The 6,567-nt window shown below is 49.4% G+C and overlaps 1 pseudogene; it reads left to right on the forward strand.

The window, feature by feature from the left end:
• The first annotated feature begins 2,248 nt into the window (after window positions 1-2,248).
• LOC144159831 (uncharacterized) lies at window positions 2,249-4,582 on the forward strand (annotated as a pseudogene).
• The last annotated feature ends 1,985 nt before the right edge of the window (window positions 4,583-6,567 follow it).

Here is a 6,567-nt window from a genome sequence, read left to right on the forward strand (position 1 = left end):
TCCGCTTGTCCTTGAGAACAGGACCCAGGTACTTTTTGTGGGTAGAAGTTTCAAACCATTTCCGTCTGCTGAGCCAGAACGTTTCTTTACCGCAAGCTGGACCTGACGTTTACATATGGGCATGTTACGCAATTTAAAAGATGACTGACTTTAAAAGATGCTGACCGGCGCTGTCAGAATATGCGGGTATTTTAAAGCCACCTTGAACCCAGCTTGTGCCACTGAGCAATACCCGTTGCGCGTGATTGAGGACATGTTTGCTCGCTTAAGCGATGGTGACTGTTTTAGCACTCTTGACCTGCGCGACGCATACAACCAAGTACCACTCGACGAAGCGGCAAGAAAAGTCTGCGTCATTAACACGCACAAAGGCCTGTTTTGCTTTAATAGGCTGCCATTCGGAATAGCATCCGCCCCGGCAATCTTTCAAAGAAAGATGGATGAGGTGCTGGCAGGCCTGCCGGGCATGCAAGCTTATCTAGACAACGTGCTCGTGTCGGAGAGAAGGAATAATAATGGCGAGCGACTAAGAGCGACTACCGCATCTGCTGTGGCAGATGCGGTAGTGGAAAGCACGATGATGACGGTTGTCCCTGGGCCAGGTCACGGTGTTATCAGTGTAAACGTAAAGGGCACCTTGCACGAAAGTGCCGAAGCCGTGCGCAGCATGCAAACGACTCCAGAGCGGTGCGAACCAACACGTTTACTGTCACAGAAGGCTCCTCTAACGAGGAAATTGAAACAGCCCATAAATGGACACTAGCGTCTAAAAGGAAGAACGTTCTGGAGCCCCCGATTCACCGAGTATTCACGTGGGGAGGCATTAAATAGCCAATAGAGGTAGACACCGGGTCACCAATTCGCGTCATTTCTCGCGAACTTTATGAGAAGCACCGCAGGCAGTGGCCAAGTCTGAGAGCCTCCAATATCAGGCTTTCCTGCTACGTAGGCCGCCTACCTGTCCTGGGAGAACTTCAGTTACGCGTCCACTACGAAGGGGTGTCCGTGGACTGTTTGCTGACTGTGTTGGACTGTGCGGGGCCAAGCTTGTGCGGCCGTGATTTGCTTCGTTTACTTGACAACGCAGGAGCTCCAATATTGCGGGTAGCAGCACGGGACGTCTCTCCGGAAGACCACGAAAGCAGCTACCGCATCAACAGCATCTTCGAGGACTACCAGGACGTCTTTTCTGCCGACCTGGGCCTTATTGAGTGAACCCCCGCCAGCCTGCACCTAAAAGAGGGCGCCATTCTAAAATTATGTAAGGCACGGCCCCTTCCCTACGCTTTGCGCGATAAAGTAACACAAGAGCTGGACAGGCTGGTTTCAATAGGAGTGTTGTCGCCCGTAAATCCTTCCGATTGGGCAACGCCAATTGTGGTGGTGTTAAAGAAAGACGGCACTGTCAGAATATGCGGGTATTTTAAAGCCACCTTGAACCCAGCTTGTGCCACTGAGCAATACCCGTTGCGCGTGATTGAGGACATGTTTGCTCGCTTAAGCGATGGTCCAAGGCGAAGCCCCAAGTGCAACACTGGGTTGAGCATTTTTAGCACCTTCATGTGGCTGACCCGTAGACAACACTTCTGTACTGCAAACGAAACCTTACCAAAGTGGTCTAAATGCACCGCAGGAGTTGTTTGTCTGCAGCATATGATTGGGCTTTCATACTATTCATTGTTTGTAGATATTTTAGTTTGCGTTGTTTGATGTGCGATGAACGAGAGCTTTTTGTCCAACAACCAAATGAGTAATTTATTTCTTTAAAGGAATTGCGTAACCATCAAGCCCTACGTCAGTATACGACCTAACTCCGCTTGTCCTTGAGAACAGGACCCAGGTACTTTTTGTGGGTAGAAGTTTCAAACCATTTCCGTCTGCTGAGCCAGAACGTTTCTTTACCGCAAGCTGGACCTGACGTTTACATATGGGCATGTTACGCAATTTAAAAGATGACTGACTTTAAAAGATGCTGACCGGCGCTGTCAGAATATGCGGGTATTTTAAAGCCACCTTGAACCCAGCTTGTGCCACTGAGCAATACCCGTTGCGCGTGATTGAGGACATGTTTGCTCGCTTAAGCGATGGTGACTGTTTTAGCACTCTTGACCTGCGCGACGCATACAACCAAGTACCACTCGACGAAGCGGCAAGAAAAGTCTGCGTCATTAACACGCACAAAGGCCTGTTTTGCTTTAATAGGCTGCCATTCGGAATAGCATCCGCCCCGGCAATCTTTCAAAGAAAGATGGATGAGGTGCTGGCAGGCCTGCCGGGCATGCAAGCTTATCTAGACAACGTGCTCGTGTCGGAGAGAAGGAATAATAATGGCGAGCGACTAAGAAACGTCCTGCAGCACTTCCGCGAACGGGGAATAAAGCTCACATTTCATAAGTGCGAATTGCGCAGACCGTCTGTGACGTATCTTGGGCACCGAATCGACCGAGAGGGTCTTCACCCGACAGAAAAGAACGTCGACGCTATTGTTGAGGCACCGAGTCCGCGCAATATTACCGAACTGCGCTCGTTTCTTGGAATGCTGACGTTTTACGCGAAGTTCCTGCCTAGCATGTCAACTACGCTTTTCCCTTTATATCAGCTGCTGGAAATGAATGCGCGCTGGAACTGGAAGGAGCAGCAGGAAGCTGCTTTTACAGCTTCCCAGGAAAGGCCTAAAGATGCCCAAGTTCTCGTGCCTTTCGATCCAGACAAAGAGTTGAAGTTGGAATGTGACGCATCCCCCTGCGGTGTCGGGGCAGCTCTGTTCCACACAGTAGGCAATGTTTATAAACCCATTGGATTCCGTTCCAGAACATTGACACAAGCTGAGCGGAACTATTCTCAACTAGAATGAGAGGCGCTGGCGCTCACATTTGGCGTAACAAAATTTCGTGACTACCTTTTAGGGCGAGAGTTCACGCTGGTGACCGACCACCAGCCACTTCTGGGCCTGCTGAGACCGGACCGCCAGACACCAACGATGGCCGCCGCCCGAATCCAACGGTGGGCACTTTGCCTCGGGGCCTACCAATACAAGCTTCAGTACTCCAGGGAGGCAGATGTTCAACTCCGACGCCCTGAGCCGTCTACCCCGGCGAGTTCCGGAACCTGTCCCGGATGATGAACCGGCCGAATACGTTCTGTCCCTGGAAACACTGGACGAAGGGGGAGTGACCACACGTAAGCTGAAGGTTTTGACTGCCACTGACCCTGTCCTGTCTGAGGTTAAACGTTATACTGAACGGGTGGCCTAAAACAAAAGACTTCTTGCACCATTTGGTCCTGCCATACTTTGACCGGAAGTTGGAGTTGTCCGTGGCGCATGAGCTACTCTACTGGGGAAACCGGGTAGTAGTACCGGAAGAGGTTCGTACTCGAGTGTTACGTCTACTGCATGACACGCACCAGGGATCGTCTGCTATGAAAGCTGTTGCACGTTCGCTGTTTTGGTGGCCAGGGCTGGATAGAAATATAGAGAAAATATCGGCTTCGTGTCAAACCTGCATCCAGAACCTACCGATGCCTACAGCAGCGCCACCAGTCAGCTGGCCAGCGACAAATGAGAGATGGCCTCGTGTTCACGTGGATTTTGCGGGCCCAATCGCAGGAAAAATGATTCTGTGGTGGTCGACACGCATACAAAATGGGTCGAACCATACCGCTGGTGCACGCTAACAGTGAAACCACGGTAAACTGCCTGCGTACTATTTTTAGCAGGCCACAATTTACCAGCCAGGAATTCGAGACATTTGCAAAGAACAACAACATAGTGCATCTAAGGTGCGCCCCCTACCACCCCCAGTCGAATGGAGCTGCAGAAAGAGTAGTGCGAACTATAAAGGAGGTGCTTCGAAAAATGAAAGGAGGGAAGATGGACGACAATCTAGTGGGAGTACTCTTGTTCAACTACCGGAGAACTCCACAGAAAAATAGAAAGTCACCAGCAGAGATGCTTCTCGGTTACCAAATACGGTCCCGTCTCGACTCGTGTTTTCCTCCTAGTCTTGCAGAGCCGTCGCAGAGTCAAGACGACTGGACCTTGCTACCAGACACCAGTGTTTACGTGCGGAACTATGGTAGCGGTGACAAGGGGATACCGGGACGGGTAAAGACTGCGTCCGGGTCCAGGATGGCTACCGTGGAAACTTCGGGAGGACTGGCCAAGCGACATGCCGATCAACTGCGCTTGCAACGCAACGATACATTGGAGCAGCAGCAACAGCCTGACCGTGTGATCGAGCAACGACTGGCATCCAGCCCGCCAACGACAGCAGAGGAGGGTGATCCGGCAACCAACACGCCTCGGTGCGCAGACTCTCCGGTACGGGTACCCGGCGTCACCTCCCCACCTCAACTTACGACCAAATCAGCCCCCAACAAGTCCTCAGACGTTCTACGAGAACACGCCGACCGGTGGAGCGTTTCCAATTTTAAGGAGAAAGAAGTGTTGCATATTCTGCGCCGACGTCACCATTGCGTGGCGCGCACGGTTACGTCCGCATCTTTCTTTGTGTCGCTGCGGCAGCTATCGCCGCTCGTCTCCCTCGTCCCCCTTTCTCTCTTACGTTCGAACCAAATATAAGCGAGCCTGGCTTTGACAATAAATCGACGTTCTGCTCTCATGCTGACCGGCGTAAGCTCTGTTCTTCGGCGCGCCTTTGTGCGGCCCGTGGGATGCAACATATACATCATACACACACACTAAATAGTATATTGATAGAGACAATGCCTTCCGAAGCGAATAATCTTCGCAAAAACCATGTGCAGCTCAGAACTGCACCTTTAGGCACGCCATTTTCTTGAATATGAACTTTTGACAGTGCTGACACGACTGTGCTACGAAATGTGCACTTGCCAGGTAACTCTCAAGAGTGTTAAAAATGTTACCTGTTACACCATAGGATTTCACTTCCGCAAGACTGGTGTAAGACAAGGGCATACATAGGCGATTTGCATATTCAAAAATACGGTCATATAATACCGTCTACGTATAACGGCATCTCTTGTATATCATTTTAAACCAACCTGTTGATCATTGGTGGAACACCCTGCCTGGAAGCCTGTCCGTCAGCTCTCGATAAGACAAATGTACTCAAGAAAGTACACGAGCCAAAAGGTAATCTTATTCTCGAAACAGTTGCACAGGCAGCTTGTCACGGTAATGGGTGTACAGGTCGCGAGAAAAAAGTGTTATTCATCTCTTTTAGAACAGCTACAACTATTCCTTGCTTCCAAGACCTCTGAAGGTGCCCCGATAGTGATACTTGGTTGTATAGGTGTAGGAGTGTCTCAGAAGTGTCTGGGTGTACGTTTTGAATCGTATATTATTTAATGTTGTCTGCCCCTAAAGCCGAAGGCCTACAAATGGCACGAGAAATTTTCAGCCCATGACGTGTAAATTCAGAGTTGTATGCATAGTTTGACTTGTTCTTGCCACGTAAGGGCTTATTTTCTGCAGCTGTTTTGTGCTGCTGGAAGTTGTTTGTGTGTATTGTGCCAAACTAGAAACGTGTTGAAGTGTTGTGTGAGTGTGTTAACTTGGTCCTCGAGTGAGTCTCCTTTGGTGCCTACTAGGGGCAAGCTGTGTATGCTGTCCTTTGGTTTTACATATTCGTGTCCATACCTTTTATGTATCTGTCTGGGAGTTTATGGATGCGTGGAAGCCACGCCAACTCTGCCTTTCTGCCCACGGCGCACACGCTAACCTAATACCTTCGCCCTTTTTAATGATATAGGGTTAATCTGTGTGGGGTATTTACGGAGGATATGCCACTGTCTGTTCTAGACCTTCCGCGCACGCCTAGAGTCATTATTTCACCAAGGCCTCCTTGGGTTGCGTGGGCATAGGAGCACTGGGGGATTGACGTTTCGGCGACCGCAAGCTTCGGCGGTGTTGTAACCTGGGTTCTCTCCACTACATGTGGGTGTGTTATGTATGTGTGGTGTAATTGAGATGTTTTTCTACGAATGTATTTCAGTTGGTTTTGCTCTAGAGAACCCCTTTTGCGAAGGGGAATTTTTCCGCTTATGTATTTTAGTGAGGTAATGAACTTGTCAATACTGTATAAATTACTGCTAATATCACACTAAAGGGATGGAAAGAGTGCTGCAGAGCCAGTAGCCACGTCCAGGTGTGAGTAGTTGTTGTTTGCTATGTTCTCGTATGTACGCTTGTTTTGCTGAATAGGCACGCTTCTGAAGATGCGGAACAGTTTTCGTTAAGGCGACCTCCGGACGGTGCGGGAAAAGCCCCAAATAGAGTTGTGTGCATTGAAAAAGCTATAAGAGTAAAACGTTCGGGTAACTGATGTAATAAAGCCTCAAAATCGAAGCTTGTGCTTTGGAAATCAGGAGGGATGTCTACAGACACACTGTTGTTAGCATATCAAAGATTATGATTTTAATGCAAAGAGCGTCAATGACAGTTAAATGGGAAAGCGTAACACGCCAAAAAGTTTCGAGCAATGATGGCCACACCACCTGAACATGAACCGCCACCATCACTGTCCTAAAAATTAAGTAACAATTCAAACAATTTGTGTGTTCGGACTTGCAATGCTTTTCGCA

Source organism: Haemaphysalis longicornis, unplaced genomic scaffold, assembly GCF_048455015.1.
Source record: "Haemaphysalis longicornis isolate Haplotype H1 unplaced genomic scaffold, Haemaphysalis longicornis Haplotype H1 scaffold_10, whole genome shotgun sequence".
Classification (NCBI taxonomy): Eukaryota; Metazoa; Arthropoda; class Arachnida; order Ixodida; family Ixodidae; genus Haemaphysalis; species Haemaphysalis longicornis.